This window comes from Geotrypetes seraphini, chromosome 13 (assembly GCF_902459505.1).
Source record: "Geotrypetes seraphini chromosome 13, aGeoSer1.1, whole genome shotgun sequence".
Classification (NCBI taxonomy): Eukaryota; Metazoa; Chordata; class Amphibia; order Gymnophiona; family Dermophiidae; genus Geotrypetes; species Geotrypetes seraphini.
The window spans coordinates 63536496-63561558 of record NC_047096.1 but is presented as its reverse complement, the minus strand read 5'-3'; the positions used below and the strand labels follow the sequence as shown (position 1 = coordinate 63561558).

Here is a 25063-nt window from a genome sequence, read left to right as displayed (position 1 = left end):
CAGCACTTAACTTTAAAAAAGGAGACTATGATAACATAAGGAGAATGGTAAAAAATTTAAAAAAAACTTAGAGGTGCACCTGCAAAGGTCAGAATTTTACATCAGGCGTGGATATTATTCAAAAATATCATCTTAGAAGTCCAGACTAGATATATGCCAACTATTAAAAAAGGAGGAAGGAAGACCAAATGGCAGCAAGCGTGGTTAACAAGTGAGGTGAACAAAGCTATTAGAGCTAAAAGAGAATCCTTCAGAAAGTGGAAGAAGGATCTGATTGAAAATAATTGTACACAGTACAAGGAATGGCAAGTCAAATGCAATGATCTCTCCTTCAGTCTTCACCAAGACATGGGGAAGATACCGATGCCCAAAATGGTATTCAATGCTAATGAACCAGAGAAACTCAAAATAAATCTTTAACACTGGAAGACATAATAGGTTAAATTTGACTGTGTATGGTGATCAATTCATTCTCGTGAACTGGACTTGCAGAAGTGTGAATACTTAAGAGTTTTGAACACCTCCCACATAGAGGAGGAACACAGTTTCCCCTTCCGGTTACATCCCAAAGCAATTGAATTCCACTGGAACAGAATACAAAGGAGGAGGGAAACAGGGAATGTCCCTGCTTACATTACACAATTCTGTTTTGCTCTGTAACTTAGAAACAAGAATTTGTATAAAACAACCTTAGAGAACCAACCTGCTGTGTGCAACTAGCACTAACAATAAGGGAGCCAGAGTGTGAAGAATATACTTACATATACAAGATTTCTTCACATACAGCATCAGACAGAGGATTAGAACTCCAGGCATGGAATCAACATTTTGAGGCAAAAAACAATATACCTAGGATGGACAAAAGGGACTCCTGAGAGAATTAAAAAGATTATTCAGGTAAAAACCTAATCTTTAATTCTGTTACATCCACTCAGAAGTCCATAAGTGTGGTAATGTACCAAAGCAATGGCCGACATCTAGGCAGGGACAGAAGGGCCTGCCCGCAAAACCAAGGACCCAAAAGCGGATTCCTCTCAAGCTACCACATCTGGAAAAAGTATGCAGAGTAGACCAAATAGCTGATCTACAAATCTTTGTGGGAGGAACTACCCAAGAATCCACCCATGAAGAAGAAACACTCTTGGTGGAATGCGCCTTCAGAGTAAACAGCTGCTGTTTACCACAGCCAATATATGCCGAAGAGATGGCCATGCAAATCCATCTAGCTATAAAGGCATTGGATGCCAGCCTGCCACGCCAGGCCTGGCTAGTTAGCACAAACAGCTAGTCTGAAAGGCGAAAGTCATTGGATATCTCTAAATACTGGAACAAAATTCTATCCTGGTAATCTGAGCCTGTACATTAAAAAGCAGGCAAACAAACCTCCTGGTTGACATGGAAATCAGACATAACCTTCAGAAGACGGGGGAGGGGAACAGCCCGGAGAGTGACACCCGCTTCCATAAATCTAAGGAAGGGCTCCCTACAGGAGAGAGAGTTTGCAGCTCCAAGATATGTTGCACCGAAACAGCCACCAGAAACACAATCTTGACTTTTGAGATCCAAAAGGGAAACATCTCCAACTGGCTCATATGGGGCCTTAGCAAGGCCCTTGAGGACAATATTAAGAAGCAATGAAGGGAAAAGATGCTGCACCAGGGACCTGAGCCACAGCGCACCTCTCAGGAATCTCATCACATCTAGATGAGCTGTCAGCAAAACCTTGCGACTCTGCGCCAGGAAACAGGAAAGCCCAGCCATATGCACTTTCAGGGAGGCTACTGGAAGGCCTTTCTCCAGTCCAGCCTGAAGGAAAGCCAGGATAACTGGAAAGGGAGCAAGTAGCAGCTTTACCTGGTGCTTTTCACACTACATAAGAACATAAGAATTGCCATACTGGAACAGACCAAAGCTCCATCAAGCCCAGTATCCTATTTCCAACAGGGGCCAACCAGGTTCCAAGTACCTAGCTAGATCCCAAGTAATAAAAACATTTTATGCTGCTTATCCTATGCTTATCCTAAAAATAAGCAGCGGATTTCCCCAAGCCATCTCAATAATGGCCTATGGACTTCCCTTTTAGGAATTTATCCAAACCTTTTTTTAAACCGCACTAAGCTGATTGAAAAGCCTTCCAAGCTTTAGCATAGGTCACCTTAGTAGACAACTTCTTAGTCCAGAGGAGAGTATCAACAACCACATCTGAATATCCTTTGTGGATTACAGACTTGCAATCAAGAGCCATAGCTTGAGGCTCCTGTCCTAGTGAAGATGAAACCAGGTCCACATACCACAGTTGGCGAGGCCAGTCTGGGGGGTCACTAGGATCACGAGACCCAGATGAGTCACAATCCTATGAATGACCTGGCCCACCATGGGTCCAGGGGGGAAGACATAAGACGACCGTCAGATTGTTAAGGCTGGTTCCTCTCTGAGTGAAAAAACGCTTCACTTTCGAGTTTTGGGCAGAAGCCATCAAATCCATCACTGGCCAAGGAGATCATTAGCCACCCACTCTGAATCAAAGAGGCATGCCCTTCAACATTGAGTGTAAGCTGTTCCTCGCTGTCTCTCCTCATAAGAATGGCATCTGCAGAGACCACCGAGACAGCAGAGAGTCTGGAGAGGTCACATGTGTACCCTGGCCCAGAGGACAACTTCCAGGGACAGTGACATGGAGCCTAACACCTGAAGAAATCTGCACCGTCAATGACAAAGCTGAATGAGAGCATCTTGACGTGGTTGAGGCAGGAATGCTCTGAATTGAACAGTGTCCAGTATGACTCCAATAAACTGTTTGGGAGGGATGTAACTGGGACTTTGTGAAAATTTATTTTGAAGCCAAGACTTTGGAGAAACACTATAGTTCGTTGGGTCGCTACAATAACCTCCTGTTGAGGCGATGCTTTGATGAGCCTGTCGTCCAGATATGGGAAGACTTGAAGACCCTGCATCAGGAGGGCTGCAGCCACCACCAGGCATTTGGTGAAGACTCTGGGGGATGAGGCAAGTCCAAAAGAAAGGACTCGGTACTGAAAATGAAGATTCCCCACCCAAAATCTTAGGAATTTGCGAGAGGCTGGATGAATTGGGATATGAGTATAAGCCTCTGAGATCTAGGGAGCATAACCAATCCCCTTGATCCATCAGGGGATACAGTGTTGGAAGAGAGAACATCTGAAACTTCTCTTTGACAAGAAATTTATTGAGATCTCCGAGGTCCAGGATAGGTCGCAAATCCCCCGTCTTCTTTGGGACTAGAAAATAACGAAAATAAAAACCCGTGCCCCGTTGGGTCAAGAGGACCTCCTCGACAGCTCGAAGGCGAAGAAGAGCCTGAGCCTCCTGAAGAAGAAGGGGAAGTTGCGACATGCTGGAAGGAAACTCTCTTGGAGGGAGATCTTGGGGAACTTGAAGAAATTGAAGTGAGTAACCCTCCTGGATGATGGTGAGAACCCAGAGATTTGAGGTAATCTGCTCCCACTGTTGGTAAAAGTGATGGAGCTGACCTCCTATAGGAAGGAGAGAAGTCTGATGGATGCAGGTGGACGTTATGCTCAGACTTAGATTGTCAAAAAGACTGTGCCAGCTTGACTGCAGCAGGAGTCTGGGATTTTGTTGACGTTGCTGCTGTGGTTGTTTCCTAGGTGGAGGCCTGGAGAAAGCTAGAGTAGATTTCTGTGGATATCGATGTGAAGGTGGCCTATAAGGCTTGGAAGCTGGAGTTTTAGCCTTAGGTTGAATCAAAGAGGCAAAGAACTGCTCATTCTCCTAGAGACGCTTAATGGCAGCCTCAATGGAATCGTCAAAGAGCTAATTACCTTGACGCGGTAAATTGGCTAGACGATCCTGCAAGTTAGAGTCCATGTCCACAATGAATAGCCAAGCCAGACGTCGCAAAAGCAGTGACCCGAGATGACATTTCAAACGCATTATAAGTAGCTTGAAGCATGAAGAGACGTATTTGGGAGAGGATCTGCTGAAGTTGTTGAAATGCAGGCAACCGGTGGTTCAGCCAGATCAGGAAAGAAGTAGGGCATGGTCTTAATGCAGTACTTTAGGTAGGATGTGAACATGAAGTTGTAATTCAAGATCCTGTTTGCCATCATGGAATTCTGATATAGATGGTGTCCAAATTTATCCATCATGCGGCCCTCTCTGTCTGGAGGGACGGCAGCATAAACCTTGGTGGGATTAGATTTTTTAAGAGATGATTCCACCACTAAGGATTGGTGAGACAATTGCGGCTTCTCAAACCCTTTACAAGGAACCGTGCGGTAACGAAATCTCCCATTTTAGAGGGGATAGTCGGAATTGAATAAGGAGTCTCGAGATTCCTGAGAAAAGTTTGTTTCAAAATGGGATTCATAGGCAGTCTCACAGTATGAACCGAGGACCAAACAGCAGTTTTGCAGATTTCATCAACAGGGGTAGAACGAAGAAAAAGCTATTGATGCTGCCGTAACTCGAACTTTATGGACTGTCACCTGACTCTCCAGTTACAGCCCAGCCTGAGCACAACAGAACAAGATGAAAGCAACCAACCAATTGGAAATGGTTCTTTTGGAAGCAGGATGCTCCATCTTATTAGGATCAAAGGAAACAAAAAGATGGGGAGATGATCTATGTGATTTAGTCCATTGCAAATAGTAGGCCAATGCTCATTTGCAGTCCAGAGTATGAAGAGCCATTTCTCCAGGATGAGTGTGAGGCTGGGGAAAAAAATACTGGAAGAAAAGAGATTGAGATGAAACTCAGTGACAACATTCAGTAAGCACTCTGGATCAGTGCAAAGCACCACCTTGTCAAAGCACACAGTAAATAGTGGATCCACCATTAAAGCTTGAAGTTCACTCACTCTGCGAGCAGAAGTTAGAGAAATGAGGAAAGTCACTTTCCAAGTAAGATAGGTGAACCGAAAACATTGGTTCAAATGTAGGCTTCATCAATCTAGCAAGTACCACATTAAGATCTCAAACTATTGGAGGTGGTTTGAGAGGTTGTTTGACATTGAAAAGTCCTTTCATGAATCTGGAAATAGGATGATTTTCCATCCACTGGTTGATGAAAAGCAGCAATTGAGGCCAGAGTGTGACAAATGCAGGAGGTAATCCAAAACAGAAGTGGATTTTGGATTCTGGAGGTGAAGAATGCACCAGGCAGAAAAACAGGTCCATTTTTTTAGTATAACATTGTCATGTGACCAGTATTCTGGAAGCATCCAAGATGTCTCTTGACAGGCTGAGAGAAATGTAGATCAGCAGAAATCAGCCCGAGAGATACCAAGCTGTCAGGTGCAAAGACTGCAGGTTGGGGTGTAGAAGAGAACCGTGATTCTGTAAGAAGAGATGGAAAAATTGGTAGAGGTATTGGTTCCCCGATACTGAGTTGAACTAGAAGGGAGAACCATGGTTGTCTGGGCCACTGAGAAGGTATCAAAATCGTGGTGGCAGACTCCTGTTTGAGCTTCACAAGAGTTTTGAGATGGAATGGGTGGAAACAAAGAGGAACTTGTGCATCCAATCCAGGAAAAAAGCTTCCACTTCTAGGCAATGAGGAGAATATAGCCTGGAGCAAAAATGGGGCAGCTTGTAGTTGTGGGAAGATGCAAACAGGTCTACCTGAGGAGTCCTCCACTGAGAGAAAATGGGATGGAGAGCTGCTGAGTTCAGCATCCATTCATGAGGTTGAAGAATGAAGCTTAGTTTGTCCGCTAAAGAATTCTGTTCCCCCTTAATATAAACAGCTTTGAGGAAGATGTTGTGAAGAATCGCCTAATTCCAAATCTTTTGATCCTCTTGACAGAGAAGGAGAGATCCCATTCCTTCCTTGCTTGTTTATACAGTACATGGCCACCTGATTGTCCATATGGACTAGGAGAACTTGATATTGTAGAAGATGCTGAAAAGCCTTGAGAGCAATGAAAATTGCTCTTCTGAGTTCCAAAAGATTTATATGAGGGCATTGATCTGTGGCTGACCAGAACCTTGAGTGCATAGGCCATCCAGATGAGCTCCCCAAGCATAGGTTGACAAATCCATTGTGAGAATCTTATGATGAGGTGATGTGTGGAGAAGCAATCATCTGGAAAGATTGGAAGAGAGCATCCACCACTAAAGAGATTGTCATAGAGAAGATGTGACTGCAATATGTTGCAAAAGTGGGTCGAGAGTCTGCGAGCACTGAGTAAACAGAGACCATTGAGGGATCAGTAAGTGAAGCCTGGCAAAAAGTGTCACGTGGACTGTAGATGCCATGTGTCACAGAAGAATCATCATGCTTGTTGCTGAAAGCAATTGAAGCTGAACCACCTGATAACAAAGTGAATCAGGGTGTCCCGACGCTACTTGAGGCAAAAATGCCCTGAGCTGGATTGTGTCAAGGAGAGCTCCTATAAGCTTGAGCCTCTGAGATGGTTGAAATTGTGATTTGGGGAAATTGATCTCAAGCCTCAAATTCAGAACAAACAGTATGGTCCAATTTGTTCCTAGGAGTACCCCTTGAGACGAAGGATCCTTGATGAGCAAGTTGTCCAGATAAGGAAAACTTGTAGTCCCTGGGACCTCAATGCCGCTGCCACTACAAGGCACTTGGTGAAAACCCTGGGAAAGGATACCAGGCCGAAAGGTAGAGCTTGCAGACAGGGACACATTTTCCCCTCATTCTCTATTTGACACCTCTTCAGGAGAAGAAATGTTGGGTGGAGCAGAAATACTGCTGATTGTCAAAGGCTGCACAGGAGGATTTCTGAGATCAAGGCTTAATAAGGTGTTAGGTCCAGGGGAAAAACCAGTAGCAAGTTTCAAGTTTATTTATTATTTGATTAATCGCCTATTCCAAATTCTAAGCGATGTACAAATTGGAAAAATACATTATCTAAAATATACATAAAATAGACCTACATAATTAACAAGGGGATAAGTTACAAAAAAAAAAAAACTAATTAAGTTAAGACATGAATACAATAGGGAAGTTAGGATAGAAATGCTTCCTGGTATCTCACAGGCAGGCTTCCAGTACTGAAGGATCTGTTGCTCGCTGAACAAAAGGGTCTATTGGACCCGTCACAGGATTGCTCATGGTCTCGGAGGGAAAGACACGGAGCTTCCCATCAGCTCTACGAATAGGGGGATGGAAGCTATAGGTCTATAGTTAGATGGCAGCTTGTTGGATTCTTTTGGATTTTTTATGATCGGAGTGATCAGGATCTGACCTAAATTCTCGGGAAATATACCGGTCAGTAAAAGAGAGGAAATCCAGTTATATAATTCAGCTTTGAAAGTGACAGGTGCGACTTTCATGATACTTGGAGGAGAGCTGTCTAGTTTGCAGTAGGAATCGGCATATTTCGTATAAAGTTTGCAGAATTGGTCCCAGGTAGGAATGATGAAATTATTCCAAGACATGTCTACCCTAGGTTCATCTTTGTATTGTGCCACTGGGTAGTTCAAGTGATTGGAAGTGGGGGCTGGCAGTTTGGATCTCAAGTTAATGATTTTGTTGTTAAAGTAATCCGCCAGTGCGTCAGCCGATGGGGGGGTAGGGGGGGAGTCTGAGGTAGTGTGGGAAAAGGTCTGTGTGTCGTAGAGATTGTTAACTAGGTTGAAAAGGTTTCTGGTGTTGATGTTAGGCGAGCCAATTTTTAGGGCATAAAAATTTGTGCGTTTAATTAAGATGAGTTTTTTGTACTCTTTTAGCTTTAGTCTCCAGTCCCTTTGCTGTCTCCAGATTTCCCACATTCCCTCTCTCCCTTGCTTGCTCACTCCAGAGCCGCACTCGCTCCATTCAGGGCCGTCCAGCTGGGCTGCTCCTTCCTGCCTTCAGCCGCACTCATTTTCAGAAACGCAGGCAGCAGCTCTTACACGTTGCATATGGCTGACCTGCAAGTCTTCCCTTTGACGTCAAAGAGATGGCTTCCAGGTTAGCCACGTGCAGCGTGCAAGAGTCGCTGCCTGCATCCCTGCAAAGAACAAGTGTGGCTGAATGCAGGAAAGAGCAGCCCACCTGGAAGAAGGACTGTTGAGGTAACTGGGATCCCCAGCTGTCCCAAAACGCTTCCCTCAGATGTCAGCTCTAACATCAGAGGGAAGCCTTCCAGGTCGGCTTCGGCAGAGGGGGCATGCAGTTGGAAGGCAGGAAGGAGGGCTTTTTACAAATGGGATCCCCAGTGGCGAATAAGTGTCTCCACATTAGGGAGGAAGGGGGTGGGAGACCCACACAGCGCTGCATATCCCCCACAAGTGGTTAATGGCAGTAAGGAAGGAGGGGGGATGATTCCAACTGCGGGGACAAAGCTTTTCACTGTTCTCGCAGGTGGTGAAAAGTTTTGTTCCTGTGTCTGCGGCGAGTCAGGCTTTGACATCTCCATAGCTGCAGGCAAACCACAGCTCACCTTGATGTTTGTTCACTGTGTCATTCTCTAGTGTCAAATTTGCTGGGGGGAGGTAATACCAGCAGAGCAGGAGTAGTTTAGAGCTCACTGCAAGGATCAAGAACCGAAGCTATGCTGCTAAAGTCAGATATCTCCAACACCAGAGATTGTGGGGAGGTGTATTGGAAGTAGAGATTTCTGAAGTGCATCAGGGCACTGGTGGAATTTTCTCTTCAATGGTAACTTTCAATTCCTTCTTTTTTTTTTTTTCCTTACAGCCCATTTTCTTTTATCTGTTGCTGGTTTGGTATTTCACATTATAGAGCAGCTCTTGGCCCAGTCCTTCCGAATCTCTGTGCCTGTCAACAAATCAGTCCTGCCGGACATCTGAGAGACCTGCTTCAGTCCCCTCTTGGAGTTGCTGACTTGAGGTGCTTTGCATTCTGTTCACTGAGGCTAGCATGGTCACTAACTAAACTAAACTAAACTAAACCTTAAGTTTATATACCGCGTCATCTCCACAGAAGTGGAGCTCGACACGGTTTACAGGAATTAAAAACAAAGAAAGGAGCTCCAATGGAAGTAAGGAGGGCTTGGTAAACAGGAAGGAGAGGGGGGAGGGAGGGGGAAGTTACATTTTGGAGAAAAGCCAGGTTTTCAGATGTTTTCTGAAGTGTTGTAGGGAGGTCAAACTCCGAAGATGGGCAGTAAAGCTGTTCCACAGTTCGGTGATCCTGAAGAGGAGGGACGTTCCAAGTTTTCCTGTGTGGGAAACACCATTTAGCGAAGGGAAGGATAGTTTGAATTTCTGGGTGGATCTGGTGGAATGAGTACTCGAGAGCCAAGATAGAGGAAAGAGGGGAGGAAGGATGCCGTGAAGAGATTTGAAGGAAGACTGGGAGCCAGTGAAGCTTAGACAGAAGAGGGGAGACATGGTCGAATTTGCCTTTTGCGAAGATTAGTTTAGCTGCGGTGTTCTGAATCCGTTGAAGTCTGATAAGACTTTTCTTTGTTAGGCTTAGGTAGATGGAATTGCAGTAATCCAGCCTGGAAAGAATGATGGATTGGACAAGGACAGCGAAATGTTGCTGGTGGAAGCAGGATCTGACTTTCCTTAGCATATGAAGATTGAAAAAGCATTTTTTTACTAGGGAGTTGATGTGTTCGTTAAAGGACAATGTAGAGTCAATGATGATGCCCAGAACTTTGCTAGAGTGCTCAAGCTGCAGAGTGGTGCCAGAGGGAAGTGGGATGAGGGAGGGTAGCTGATCCAATTTCGGGCCAAGCCAAAGAAGTTTTGTTTTGGTCTCATTTAGTTTCATTTGAACGGTGAGAGCCCAGGATTGGAGATTTGTTATGCAAGTTGAGATGTTGTCAGAGAGGTTGGTGAGGTTAGAGTCAGTTTCGAGAAGGACAAGGATGTCGTCGGCGTAGGTGTAAAGTGTCTCAGAGGTAGATAGGTGGAGGAGTTTCAGGGAGGACATATAAACATTGAAAAGAATCGGGGATAGAGGTGAACCCTGGGGGACTCCGCAGAGCGGTTTCCAAGGGGAGGATGAGGTACCATTCATGTTAACGAAGTAGGAGCGGGAACGTAAGAATTTTGAGAACCAATCTAGGACTGTGGAATTTATGCCAATTTCGGAGAGTTGGAGGAGTAGTATGTCGTGGTGGACAATGTCGAAAGCTGCAGAGAGGTCGAATTGAAGAAGGACAGCAAACTTGTTGCAGGAGTGGAGTTGTTGGACCTTTGAGATCAAAGAGGCTAAGAGAGATTCAGTGCTGTAGTTGGGTCTGAATCCATGTTGGTAGGGTAGGAGAATGGAGAATCTCTCAAGATAGGATGAGAGTTGGGTGGCTATGATAGATTCAAGCATTTTGGTCAGGAGAGGGATGTTGGCTATTGGGCGATAGCTGGAAGGAGTGGAGGGGTCCAGATCAGCTTTTTTCAAGAGAGGGGATAAGGAGATGCGTCCCATTTCTGTCGAAAATAGGCCTGAGAGCAGGGCGGAGTTTAAGTTTGGTGAGAGATGAGATGGCCTGAGCTGGAATGTTCTCGTATAAGTAGGAGGGGAAAGGATCTAAGGTGCAGTTGCAAGATTTTAACTTGAGGCAGAGTTTAGAGACTTGGGAGTCGGAAACGAGCTCAAAGGCGGTCCAGGATCTATCGGCTGGGATATGGTTGGCCTCGGTTAGATTAGGTGTGGAGGTAGTGAGCACCAGAGAGTTGTAGGCGGGGGTTGGGGGAAAGGAGCATCGTAAGGTAGTCACTTTCTCATTGAAGAATTTTGCAAGATCGTTAGCAGATAGAGAAGAGGGGAGTGAGGAGGAATCGTGTTTAGAGGATATGGAATGCCAAATATTGAACAAAGTGTTACTTTGGTTGTTGGAGCTGCAGATTTTGTTGCCGTAGTAGTTCTTCCTTGATTTTTTTAATTTGGTGTTGTAGAACTTAATGGAAGTCCTCCAGGACTGTCTATCAGTGGGGGATTTGGATTTTTTCCATTTTCGTTCTAGTGTTCGACATTTCTGCTTTAGTTGTCTGTGGAGGGGAAGGTACAAGGGGGCCTTGCGGGTGTAGGAGACCGTTTTAGTGGATAGTGGGGCAAGGGAGTGGTAGGTGTTCTCAGAGAGGGTGATCCAATTGTGCCAGTTGGATTCAGGGTTTGGAGGGTTGTGGATGGTGGGAATTAGGTTGAGGAATTTGGCCCAGAACAAATCGCTTGCAATTTTTTTCCGGAAGGTAATAGGATTGGGAGAATGAGGGGGTGGTTCGAGGTGGGACATGAAGATGGGGAGGCAGAAAGCCCCTAGGAAGTGGTCGGACCAGGGGACGGGGTCCCAGCGAGTGTCGTCGATCGAAGTTTTGTATTCGGAGAGGTCGATGAAGCTGATGATGTCTAACGCATGTCCTTTTTCATGGGTTGGGGAAGGAGCCGGGGGGGGAAGCCTAAAGAGGTGAGGAAGATGATGAGATCAGATGCATCCTTGTTGGTAGTATCGTTTAAGTGAAGATTAATATCCCCAATGATTAGTAATCTTTGAAATCTGAGGAAGGCGTTTGTAATGGTCTCAAGGATGAGGTCAGAGGATTTGTTCCAGGGGGATGAAGGTGGGCGGTATAAAAGCAGGATACCTAGTGGGTGCGGGTGGAGCTCATCATTGACAGAGGCTAGCATGTATTCTAGGGAAGCCTGGCTACCCTTATCAAGAAGCTGGACGTCTAAGAATGATTTATGGAGGAGTGCAAGACCACCTCCTTTCCGGTTAATTCTGGGGGAGAAGAGGCCTTGGTAACCGTGGGAGCAGAGTTCATTTTGAGAGAAGAAGTCGTCTTTTGCGATCCAAGTTTCGGTGATGAATAAGAAACCAGGATTGAGATCTTCAAGATCCTTCAGAATTTGGGTTTTGTTGCATGCGGATCTGGCGTTGCAGTATAGAGATGGGACTGGGGTGAGAGAGTCTGAGGTGGGGTGGGGGGATTGGCAGGGGGAATGGGCTTTAGGGAGGCGTGATTGATTCTTCGGGGGGGTTTTTTGGAGGAGTAGCTTCTGGTGCGCAAAAGCGTGGGGATTTTGGCACCAGGGTAGGTAGGACTGACAGTGATGGGGTTCAGTAGGTTAGGGGAGGGAGGGTTCAGGCAGAGGGAGATATTGGAGGATGAGCAGATAAGGAGAAGAAGGATCCATAGGTGTGGCTTCATGGTGGGGATTTGGAGGGCTTTTGAGGGGATGGGAGGCGAGAGTAGTGGAGGTTTGCAATTGAGGAGAGCAGGACGATAACAGTTGAATGGAACACATCCCAGATGCTGTTCTCCAACACTTTCAATGAGTACTAAGTGTAGGCGACAGCTCCTATTTGCCGGGCTAGCATGCTATCCTTTTTCAGCACATTGTCTAACGTTTCTGGACGACTGATGTCAAAACAGATGAGAACTGCATCGGGGTAGGCTAGTGGGCGAAAATTGTCATAATATGCAGACCCTGGCATGTCCCATATGTTCAGCTCTGTCCGCTGTTTCTCTATTTCAAAACTAACAGTGCAGTTCTCAAAAACGGTGGCGGTGTAATTTTTCGTGGTCATCTTTCCAAAGTAGTTTCCTTTTTCAGCGGAGCCTCAGCACAACTCCAATTCCTTCTTCTTTGGTCAATCACCCCTCTGTACTAACTTTAGATGTAATCTAGGAAGTTCTATCAGAGATGGCAAACATATTAAATTCCACAAACTAATGATCTTAATCTGAGAGTTCAAATTTTGGAAGAAAAAATTGAAGAGTCTGTTACAGACACTTTGCTATTGTCTCCAAAGGGAAGGATCTGAATAAAACCAATCTGTGAATGAAACTTAGTTAAAGATAACTTGAACCTTACCTTAGAACTAAGGTGGAAAATTTGGAGAATATTTCCAGAGCTACAAATTTGAAGTTTTTTTGAATTTTTCCAAACAAGTGATGGTTTCACCATGAGTTATATTCAGAAAATATGTAACAGAAATATTAGCGGTTACTCCTGAACTTGTTCCACCTATTGTGAAGACTTATCTCCCAGCTTTTAAAAAAACAAGAGGAATATGCTGCGAAGCTGATCTTTGAAAAACGTAAATTTGACCATGTGACCCCTTTGCTTTAGAGTCTTCATTGGCTCCTGGTTTATTTTAGAATTCAATTTAAACGCGCTTGTATTTCTTTTAAAATTCTACATGGTATCTTTAATCCTCTTATTCCTTTATTTTGGAATGTTTACTGATTCTCCTTTGCAAGAGGTATTAAACAATTTAAACTCTCCATTCCTTCTAAAAAAGGGATTAAAGGAGTCAAGATCTTCACTCAATCTTTGGTCTTTAAACTCTCAAATCTGTAATCTTCCCCTTTTTTTTTTTTTTTTTAAGGAGTTCCAGTTCATTTCAATTTTTCCATAAATTTTTACAAACTACTTTATTTACCAAACATTCTGAAAATTAATTCTTTTGAAATTTTGCTATATCTTCTATTTATTATCTGTAAATCATTCCCTGTTTATTTAATTGCTGTAAACTGAGTTGAGCCTTCTCAGAATGATGACTCGGTATACAAAGTTAAACTTTAGTTTAGGAACAGCCTCTAGAGCACATGTCAAACACAAGGCCCACCTGGCCTTTTAATGTAGCCCATGGCAACGTTCCCGATCTTTCCCTTCTGAGCCCAGCGTGTCCTCCCCTACGCACCAGTCCGTGCTGGCGATTCCTTCTGCCGCATCACTAATCATCATCAGTGACGTGGCAGAGGGAATCATTTGCAGAAGGCCGCAAACTGCAAAGCAGCCTGTTTAGAGTGCTGCAGCTGCCGACGAGTGCTGGAGGGAGTTTTATCGGTCGTCTCGCGGAGGGGCCCCAGCTACAGGGAGAGAAGCCTGAATGCTCCAAGGCCTGACATCTTTAACTGTTTGGGTAGAACAGCGTTTGCAATTAGCTGCTGTTGCCAGATTTAGGCCTTCCTCTCTGCTGAGTCCTGCCTACTTCCTGTTTCCATGAAGGCAGGACCCCGCCGGCAACAGCAGCAAATTGTGAATGCTGCTGCTGCCTGGAAAAGTTCATGACGCCAGTCCTTGGAGAACCCAATTAGGCGCTGCACTGCCAACCGGGGATGGGGGAGGAAAAGGAGCAGAGGGGGAGAGAATTGCTGCACCCAACTGGAGGGAAAGGAATGAATGAAAGGAGATGCCAGGGCATGGAGGGAAGAGAGGGAGGGAGGAAGAGATGCCAGGGCATGGAGGGAAGAGAGGGAGAGAGAAGAGATGCCAGGGCATGGGGGAAGAGAGGGAGGGAGATATGCCAAGACATGGAGGGAAAGAGGAAGGTATGCCAGACCAAGAGAAAAGAAAGGAGGAGATGTCAGAATATGGAAGGAGAGGGAGAGATGAAAGGAAAGGAGAGAGATGCCAGGGAATTAGGGAAGGGAAGGAGACATGCCAGACAGTGCGGTGGGAAGGAAAGGAGAACAGAGAGATGCCAGAGCATAGGGGAGGGGGTGGTGACAGAGAAAAATGGAGAAGTGGCAGAGCTGAAATGAATTATGTACAAAGGAGAGAAGGGGCACAAGATAGACAGTTTATGGAAGGAGCATAGAAAGAAGGAAGATGCCATATGGAACGGGGAGAGGGTGGGCAGTGGATGGCAGGGGCAGAGAAAGAGGGAAGACATGGAAGGGGCTGATGCTGCATGGAAGACAGAGAGAGGAGAGATGCTGGCTAGAAAGAAGCGATTGAAGACAAGATGATTAAAGTAGAAACGACAAAAGGTAGAAAAAGATTTTTTTGTTAATAAATAAGATTATTATTATGATGATATCTGGTTTTATTTAATGTTATTAGCTAGTTTAAACCAACTCCTAAAAACATAGTTCTTGAAAAGAAATTTGGCTCTCAAAAGAAATCTTAATCGTTGTACTGCTGATATTTGACTCTTTTGACTAATGAGTTTGCCTACCACTGTTCTAGGCTGTCATCTGTGGTTTCTATGTACTTGCCCATTCAGGGCAACTGTGATTTTTTTGCCCGGTTTACAAACTGCTTCTTTTAAGCGATGGGAAGCAAAATGATTACAATATCTTTTCCAATTGTTTACCGACGATGGCCAGCTGGCATCTTTTCCCTCCTTATGTTGTATGTTTGATTTACCTGCTTTAGACATTTTTACATATTATCAGTTACGACATTATGTCCACTCTTTACCAGCTTGTCATTTAACGGAGGACTGCCGAGAGGCTATTTCGGAACTATTTAGTCTCTCTGCTCAACAATCAATACCTCTTCGATTTCATCTGGCGAACCTACGGGATTGTCAACCAGGCCCTAATTTGGATATTCTGGCAGCTTCCTGGGCGGAGGACCTTCATTACTCTTTGACAGCCCAATAGGTACAGCAAGTATTAAAAAACATCAGGAGGGTGTCCTCCAATGTTCTTCACTGGGAATTACAACTGAAGATTGTAATGCGGCTTTATATATCGCCTCAGAAAGCATACCGGATGGGTATCACCCCAGTTCATAATTGCCCAAAATGTGCTCAGGCTCACGCCTCCTTGGGGCACATGCTTTGGACCTATCCCCGCATTTTACAGTTTTGGCGTTGCCTGAATCAACATACTACTTCTATATGGGGCAGTTGGTGGACTCCTACGCCAAGAGTGCTTTTTGGATCCTATAATATTGCATCACCAAAGCAAAAGGAATGACAGCTTTTGTGACACGGATGCTGCTCCTGAGCAAGAAAGCCATCTTGACGAATTGGCTAGGGACCTGCCCTCTTACAGTCAATGGAGATCATTGATGATAGTACATGTCTCCTTGGAACGGAGACAAGTTGGTGATCTTGATAGGGGACTTGGTCGTCGTTTTTGTCAGCGTTTCTAGATGGATCTTACTCCTCATGCTCACAGTACATTACTGAATTTGTGAATTTAATCACATGCTACTTTGTGTTCTCTTGGACCAGTATCATTCTATGGACTTGGGGGAGGGAGGGAGGATGGAGGGTGGATTGTTTTGTGCACATGGGGATTGTTTTGTGCACATACGTGAAGACACTGTTTGCACTCTGTTCTTCTGACACTTTCTTGGAAAAATTTAATAAATATATTTAAAATAACGTGACAGTACACTTTTTGCACTGTGCGTACCATGAACTTACCCAAGTGAGAATATGCTGCTTGCTTGTCCTGGGATAACTTATCAGTTAAGCAGAATATAAATGTTGATATTAAATTATCCCATACAAGCTGACCACTATTTGTTCTAGGATACCCAAAAAATAATAGGGAATACAAAACACTAAATACTGCCAAGTGAATATGCTTTAAGCAGAAAACAAAAATCACACTTAGTTTATAAATATAAATAAACTAGTCTTTTAGCCCATTACATTAATGGGTGCTAGAATATATGTCTGTCTGTCTCTCTCCCTCCTGCTGTCTGTCTTTCTTTCTGTCTGTCTCTCTCCCTGGCCCCCTTTGTCTGTCTGCCTTTCTCTCTCTCCCTGCCCATGTGTCTTTCTTCCTTTCTTTTTGTCTCCCTTCCGCTGTGTGTCTTTCTTTCTATCTATCTGTCTGTCTCTCTCCCTGCCCCCTATGCAGAAGCAGAATTTCTCTACCCCCCCACTTCCCTGTGCAGCAGCCACAGCAGCATTCCCTCCCCCTACATTTCCCTGTGCAGTAGCATTTTCCTCCCCCCACCCCATGTGCATCAGCAGCGTTTCCCTCCCCCCCCACTTCCCTGCACTATCTCATTCCATCTCCGCTCCCCTCCATGGGCAATATCTCTTCCCTCTATGGTCCATCACTTCTTCCTTTCTCTCTTTCCACCACTGTCACAATTTATGTCCTCCCTTCCATCCATGATCACCATCTACTTTCATTGTTTTTATATCCTTTCCCTCTCAAAAATCCTGCCAAGTCCACACCTATTCCAGCATCTTTTCATGCACTTGACTCTTCATCTCCACCCCATCCGCGTACTCTGTCTCTCCTACCTGGCCTTCAAATGCCTGCTTCTCTGCACTGCTTGGTGGTTAAATTGTACTGTCTCGGTTTAGTTTTTCAGCCCATGGCGCAGCGGTGCGTTTGGAGTTGGGCCTCATCCATTCTCGGCTGCCATTGGACAGCATGTTCTGCGCGAGGTTCCCAGTTGGCCTTCTATTGGTCACGGCTGCTGCCTGTTTTTTCAAGCCTTCCACACGCCTGTATTAAAGTGCGAATGCAGAAGCACGGCGCTAAGGGTTTTAGGCAGAGACTAAAACTTCCAGCCGGGTCTGGGCCGAGGAATGGCCAGACGGGCACTTTAGGCCACCCCTAGCCGAGGATCGGGCTACCCCTCAGCAAGGTCACTGCGCCTCGAGGTCCCGCATAGGACCGGACACTCAGGAGAGCAGCATGCCAGAGGCAATTTCAGCCTCTCAGGCTGTCTACATTGGCGTCGAGGTGCTGATTGCCCTGAGCGTTGGGCTACAGACGGGGCCCAGGAAGACCGGAGGAGCAGAGCGGGCTTGTGGAGGCGATTGGCAGCTGGCTGCGGTCCCAGCTGGGTCTTGGTGACATAGTAAGCGTGCATGCGCACTCTCGCCAGCACATCCCGACAGATCAGATCTCAGGGAACACGCGGCGAGAGTGCGCATGCGCGCTTAGCATATTATTATTATAGATTCCATATGACTGTGTATAAATGTGCTCAGAAGTGTTGATGAAGAGAGTACAATGTGAGTTCTGCCACACAGGTATTTGTCTCGATTAAACATAGTAACATAGTAACATAGTAGATGACGGCAGATAAAGACCCAAATGGTCCATCCAGTCTGCCCAACCTGATTCAATTTAAATTTTTTTTTTTTTTTTTCTTCTTAGCTATTTCTGGGCAAGAATCCAAAGCTTTACCCGGTACTATGCTTGGGTTCCAACTGCCGAAATCTCTGTTAAGACTTACTCCAGTCCATCTACACCCTCCCAGCCACTTAAGCCCTCCCCTGCCCATCCTCCACCAAACGGCCATACACAGACAGTGCAAGTCTACCCAGTAACTGGCCTAGTTCAATAATTAATATTATTTTCTGATTCTAAATCTTCTGTGTTCATCCCACGCTTCTTTGAACTCAGTCATAGTTTTACTCTCCACCACCTCTCTCGGGAGCGCATTCCAGGCATCCACCACCCTCTCCTTAAAGTAGAATTTCCTAACATTGCCCCTGAATCTACCACCCCTCAACCTCAAATTATGTCCTCTGGTTTTACCATTTTCCTTTCTCTGGAAAAGATTTTGTTCTATGTTAATACCCTTTAAGTATTTGAACGTCTGAATCATATCTCCCCTGTCTCTCCTTTCCTCTAGGGTATACATATTCAGGGCTTCCAGTCTCTCCTCATATGTATTCTGGCGCAAGCCTCCTATCATTTTCATCGCCCTCCTCTGGACCGCCTCAAGTCTTCTTACGTCTTTCGCCAGATACGGTCTCCAAAACTGAACACAATACTCCAAGTGGGGCCTCACCAATGACCTGTACAGGGGCATCAACACCTTCTTCCTTCTACTGACTACGCCTTTCTTTATACAGCCCAGAATCATTCTGGCAGCAGCCACTGCCTTGTCACACTGTTTTTTTGCCTTTAGATCTTCGGACACTATCACCCCAAGGTCCCTCTCCCCATCCGTGCATATCAGCTTCTCTCCTCCCAGCATATACGGTTCCTTCCTATTATTAATCCCCAAATGCATTACTCTGCATTTCTTTGCATTGAATTTTAGTTGCCAGGCATTAGACCATTCCTCTAACTTTTGCAGATCCTTTTTCATATTTTCCACTCCCTCTTCGGTGTCTACTCTGTTACAAATCTTGGTATCATCTGAAAAAAGGCACACTTTTCCTTCTAACCCTTCAGCAATGTCACTTACATACATATTGAACAGGATTGGCCTCAGCACCGAACCCTGAGGGACTCCACTAGTCACCTTTCCTTCCTTCGAGCGACTTCCATTAACCACCACCCTCTGGCGTCTGTCCGACAGCCAGTTTCTGGCCCAGTTCACCACTTTGGGTCCTAACTTCAGCCCTTCAAGTTTGTTCAACAGCCTCCTATGAGGAACTGTATCAAAGGCTTTGCTGAAATCCAAGTAAATTACATCTAGCATATGTCCTCGATCCAGCTCTCTGGTCACCCAATCAAAAAATTAATCATGTGCGTTTGGCACGATTTACCTTTTGTAAAGCCATGTTGCCTCGGATCCTGTAACCCATTAGATTCAAGGAAATACACTATCCTTTCTTTCAGCAACACTTCCATTATTTTTCCAACAACTGAAGTGAGGCTCACCGGCCTGTAGTTTCCTGCTTCATCCCTGTGACCACTTTTATGAATAGGGACCACATCCGCTCTCCTCCAATCCCCAGGAATCATTCCCGTCTCCAGAGATTTGTTGAACAAGTCTTTAATAGGACTCGCCAGAACCTCTCTGAGCTCCCTTAGTATCCTGGGATGGATCCCGTCTGGTCCCATCGCTTTGTCCACCTTCAGTTTTTCAAGTTGCTCATAAACACCCTCCTCCGTGAACGGCGCAGAATCTACTCCATTTTCCCGTGTAACTTTGCTAGACAATCTCGGTCCTTCTCTAGGATTTTCTTCTGTGAACACAGAACAGAAGTATTTGTTTAGCACATTCGCTTTCTCCACATCACTTTCCACATATTGGTTCCCAGCATCTTTTAGCCTAGCAATTCCAGTCTGCATCCTGCAGGTTGAAATCTCCCAACAGCAGAACCTCCTCTTTCCTTCCAAACTTTTGGATATCCACAATCAGATCCTTATCAATTTGCTGCGATTGAGTCGGAGGTCTGTAGACTACACCCACGTAGATAGAAGTTCCATCTTCTCTTTTCAGAGCAATCCATATTGCTTCTTCCTCTCCCCAGGTCCCTTGCATTTCGGTCGCTTGGATATTGATCTTTACATAGAGAGCTACTCCTCCACCTTTATGACCATCTCTGTCCTTCCTAAAAAGATTATATCCCGGTATGTTTGCATCCCATCCATGTGATTCACTGAACCATGTCTCTGTGATAGCAACAATATCTAGATCTGCCTCTAATATCAGGGCTTGCAGATCATGAACTTTGTTGCTTAGACTGCGAGCATTTGTGGTCATCACTTTCCAGATAATCTCCTTTTTCGTATGGATTTTTGTGTCGTTTCACTTTCCGTTGCCATACTAAGAAATGAGTTGCTGATATTGCTTATGTTGCAGCCTTTACTACTATCACATCTTTTCTTTTGCTGGGGGTGGTCTCTATAATTGTCCTTCGTACATACACCACCCCCACCTTCTAGTTTAAATGCCTAGAAAAATATTGTCTAAATTTCTCTGCAAGGTTTCTTTTTCCTGCTGTAGTAATATGTAGCCCATCAGTGCAATATAGCTTCTTGTCCTTCCATGTATTTCCCCATCCTCCTATGTACCTGAAGCCTTCTTGATGACACCAGGCTCTGAGCCATCTATTAAAGTCCTCTGTGTTTTTCACTCTTTGCTCTCCTTTTCCATATGCAGGCAGTATTTCAGAAAAAGCTAAAGTCTTTACAAAAGGTTTCATGCCCTCACCAAGCTCCCGAAAAGCTTTCTGTGCTGCAAGTGTGGAGTTGTTGGCCAGGTCATTTGTTCCCAGATGGATAACAACATCAGTGTTAAAATCCTTAGTTTCTTCCTTAATTATAGTCAGTATTTGCCTGGAACTCCTGGTAGCTGAGGATCCTGGAAGACATTTCACTATTTTGGTCTCCTCGCCGTGTTCCAAGGTTAATGCCTCTGATGATGGAATCCCCCAACAGTAATAGTTTTCTGTTTTTGGCTTTTTTATTTGTACTTAGGGTGCGCTTGTTCTCTTGAGTTACCTTCATTGGTTCCAGTCCCACCTCCCTTCTGTTTTCCTGAGTATCGCAGTGCACTAGTGGAGCGAAGGAATTCTGTAGAGGTAATATTAGTGAAGGTGGATGTTTCTGTGTTACATGTCGCAGTCTTCCTGAGCCTACTGTGACCCATTTATTCCTGGGCTGTTTTATTCTTTGAGGTAGAGGTGGCAAGTTGGTATGATTTTGTGGAGTGATGGAAGCTGCTTTAATTGTATTCAATTCCTGTTTAAGTTTGCAGAGCAACTCCTTAATACTGGCAAGTTGAAGACAGATGGGGCAAGCCTTAAGCCTCCAAATAGTATGTCTTGGAATTAAAGCACCACAGTGATTGCATAGAATAAAGGTCATCTTCATTGGTTGTGATGTGACTTGATTTGAATAGTCCTGATTATATGGGTCTATATATGAATAGTGGTCCCTATAAGTAAGACTACTAGTAAGGCAGAAATATAGGCTCTATACCACCTAAAACACAGTATTTTTAAACAAAAATGCAGGTTCTATCAGTGCTACCCTAAAACACAGGATTTATAACAGGATTTTCCCTACTTTAGTCACCCTGAGCCACAGGCACCAGAAATATAGGCTCTATACCACCTAAAACACAGTATTTTAAACAAAACTGCAGGTTCTAACAGTGCTACCCTAAAACACAGGATTTATAACAGGATTTTCCCTACTTTAGTCACCCTGAGCCACAGGCACCAGAAATATAGGCTCTATACCACCTAAAACACAGTATTTTAAACAAAACTGCAGGAAGAGGAAACAAGATTTAACAGAAGAAAGAGAAGGATTTATTTTTTTGTACTTTTTTATATTTTTTTTAGTAAGAAACAGGGAGGAAAAGAGAAATCAAGCAGATATAATGCGGAAAACCAGTGAAATTAGCAGAATATGAAATGCTGAGTAACTTAGCTTACTTCTAAATCATTCCACACATTTCAGTGCCCAAAAATGAAAACCTAAATATTAAATTAACAAAAAAGTAATATGGTGCACTTATCTCATGTAACAACTTCTTGGGTCATTGGAATGTTTGTAAGTTTTTGAGATGAGACCACACGCATATTGAAAGGATTTAAAGTACAGGTCTTTTGAGGCAACTTGGTGAAACGCATCAGGACCCAAGAAGGTGTTACATGAGATAAGTGCACCATTTTACTTTTTTGTTAACATAAGAATTAGTTTTTCGTTTTTGGGCACTGAAATGTTAACACAGTAAATGACAGCAAATAAAGACCTGAATGGTCCATTCAGTCAGCTCATTAGTTATACTCATTACAAATACATGGTTAAATGAACTTGTCTCTTCTTTGACATTTCAGTTGCCGTCCAAGCTTACTCCAGCCTATCCAACCATCCTGTTTGCTGGATATCTACCACAAAATCTGGACAGTAACATCCTTATGTTCCAAGTTAGTGGGGTTCCCACCGATGCCCTCCCCAGCTCATCCTACACCAAATCACCACATATGGAACACAACCATGCAAGTCTGTCCAGTACCGGCCTTAGTTCTTTAATTTACATCCTTCGCTTTCTAATTAGAGATCCTCTATATTTATCACATGCTTTTTTGAATTCCATCACTGTTTTCCTCTCCACCAATTCCCTTGGGAGGACATTCCAGGCATCTACCACCCTTCTCCATGAAAAAGAATTTCCTAACATTGCTACCGAGTCTTCCTCCCTGCAACCTCAAATTATGCCCTCTAGATTTACCATTTTCTCTTCTCTGGAATAGATTTGGTTCTATATTAATACCTTTCAAGTATTTAAACATCTGTATCTCCCCTGTCTCCTCTCCTACAGAGTATACATATTTAGGTCTTCCAGTCTTTTCTTATACTTCTTTTGGTTCAAACTCCTTACCATTTTCATCACCTTCCTCTGGACCGCTTCAAGTCTTTTTATATCCTTCACCAGATACGGCCTCCAAAACTGAACACAATACTCCAAGTGCAGCCTCACCAATGACTATACAGAGGCATCAATACCTCCATGTGTGCAATGATTGAGGAGTAATTGAGACAAATACCTGTGGGGCAGAGCTCCAAATTGTGGTCTCTTCCAACAACACTTTTGAGCACATTTATACAAAGGTATATAGAATTTATTTATATTTATATGCTAAGTATGATTTTTGTTTTCCACTATTTGTTCTAGTCAGTACAAAATAAACCTTTACCAAAAAATACATGTTTCCTATTAGTTGATTATACGGAACTTACAAATATGTAACCTGCGTTTAATAATCCTGTTGTAAGAGAATCAAAATGTTAAAGTTTCATGGTCATTGTCTTATATCAAGGGGTTCTCAAGTTGGTCCTCAGGACACACCAAGCTAGTCTGGTTTTCAAGATATCCACAATGAATATACATATAATGAAAACAGTGCATTCAGTTTAGTGCATATTCATTATGGGTATCTGAAAATTTGATTGGCTGTGTCCTCCCCCAAGGACTAGGTTCAAAACTACATAGAAACAGTGCTATTTCCTTAACAAAAGTTACACATGTACTCAAAGAATGCAACAGAAATCCATAATCTGATTAGTTGATACCCTCCAATAGAGAATGACACGGTGACAAAATTCATCACCGTTCCCGTCCCCGCGGATAACCGCTGGAAACCATCTTCATGTCATTCTTTTTGGAGAGAGGGAAGAATCAGAGAATAATTGGGCACAACCACTGACCCACAAGCTTTGCTTTGAAGAATGCTGGTGTAGAAGTACTGAGGTTGAAATAGACACTAGAAAATGACATGGGATTATTTCCCGCGGTTATCTGCGAGGACGGGAACGGTGATGAATTTTGTCACCGTGTCATTCTCTACCCTCCAATGTTCTCTGCATAATCAATAACTATGGGTGCACAGTAGTCATGTGATAGCTCCTGCTCAACCCAGACAGCTCAAGGGTGAAGTTATTCACTTGTAGTCCTGCTTGTTCTTAGAACATGCTAGATATTTCCTGGTCTGGTTACAAATTCCTCTAGCTGGTCACTCCTCTAAGAAAGCCATACTCTATACATATACAGGGAAATTCTATAATCAGCACCTAAACAGGCATCAGTAGGCACCCTGCTAAAGCCTAAATTAATTGAAAAACGCCATCAGAAACAGCAAAACATCAGTGTTGAAGGGCCTACCAACACCTAAATAAAAGGTGGCTAGATAGCCGCTTTAGGCCACAGAACGTCAAAGCAGGCGTGGCCAACACCAGAAGTGGGGTTAGGCGAGCTAAAGCAGCTACCAAGCCACGATTCACGACAAGACAGGTGGCTGAAATATAGGCCCGGAAAACCCTGGTCTACATTTTAGCCACCTATCTATGCTGTCGCGGGATCCTAAAATCAGGCCACAGCAGCCATAAGTTGATCATGGCAGGGAAAGTTATCTCCGATCAGCTGAGCAGGCAGTGCTCCCCCAAACCCAAAGAGGAATACCCCTGCCATGATCAGCTGAGCGGCTGCAGCAGGGGACCCCCCGACATCGACAGAGGGATGCCCACTCCCTCCTGCCGGAAAACCCGAACCCTCTTCGAAGTCTCGCAGCAGAAAGGATGCCCACTCACTCTTGCAGGAAACCCCAAAGCACACATGCCCAACCACGATAGGCAGGAGGGATGCTTACTCCCTCCTACCTGCAGCCCACCCCCCAAAACCCATGACCCGCACAAATTCCTGCACCACCCCCAACTCCCTCCCAAAACCCAACACCCAAAACACCAATAAGCCTGACACCTGGCCAATCGGAGTCTTAGACCACTCCCAATGCATCCCAGAATGCACTGGGGAGGAGGCCTAAAACTCCGATTGGCCCAGGTGTCTAAGGCTCCTCTTGCACCTGGGTGCACCGGGAAGGCCCGCTAATGTGAAGAGGGAAAGTGTAGGAGGATGTAAGCATCCCTTCAGCCGTCCTTACAGCCAAAGGTACCGAGTGGGGGGGTGTCGGAGGCATCTGCGGTTTGAGAGGGTCATGGGTTCAGCGGGCCTGTAGGCAGGAGGGAGTGGGCATTCCTCCTACCCATCACAGATAGGGGGGTTTGGGATTTCCAGAAGGCAGGAGTGTGCATCCCTCCTGACACAGCCACTCAGCTGATTGCAGCAGGGGTATCCTCTCCCCACCCCACCCCCACCCACGATCAACTGAGCCAGCAGGACTCTCCGAAGCTAGGGATAACTTCCCCTGCCGCAATCTGTTAATGGCTGCTGCGGCCAGACTTTAGGATCACATGGGAGCATAGACAGTCAGCTGAAATATAGGCCA

The 25063-nt window shown here is 44.7% G+C and overlaps 1 protein-coding gene across 14 annotated transcripts in view; it reads right to left on the bottom strand.

The window, feature by feature from the left end:
* Positions 1-25063, bottom strand: part of CDK12 (cyclin dependent kinase 12) — a 266008-nt gene that overhangs the window by 222381 nt on the left and 18564 nt on the right. The window lies entirely within an intron of this gene.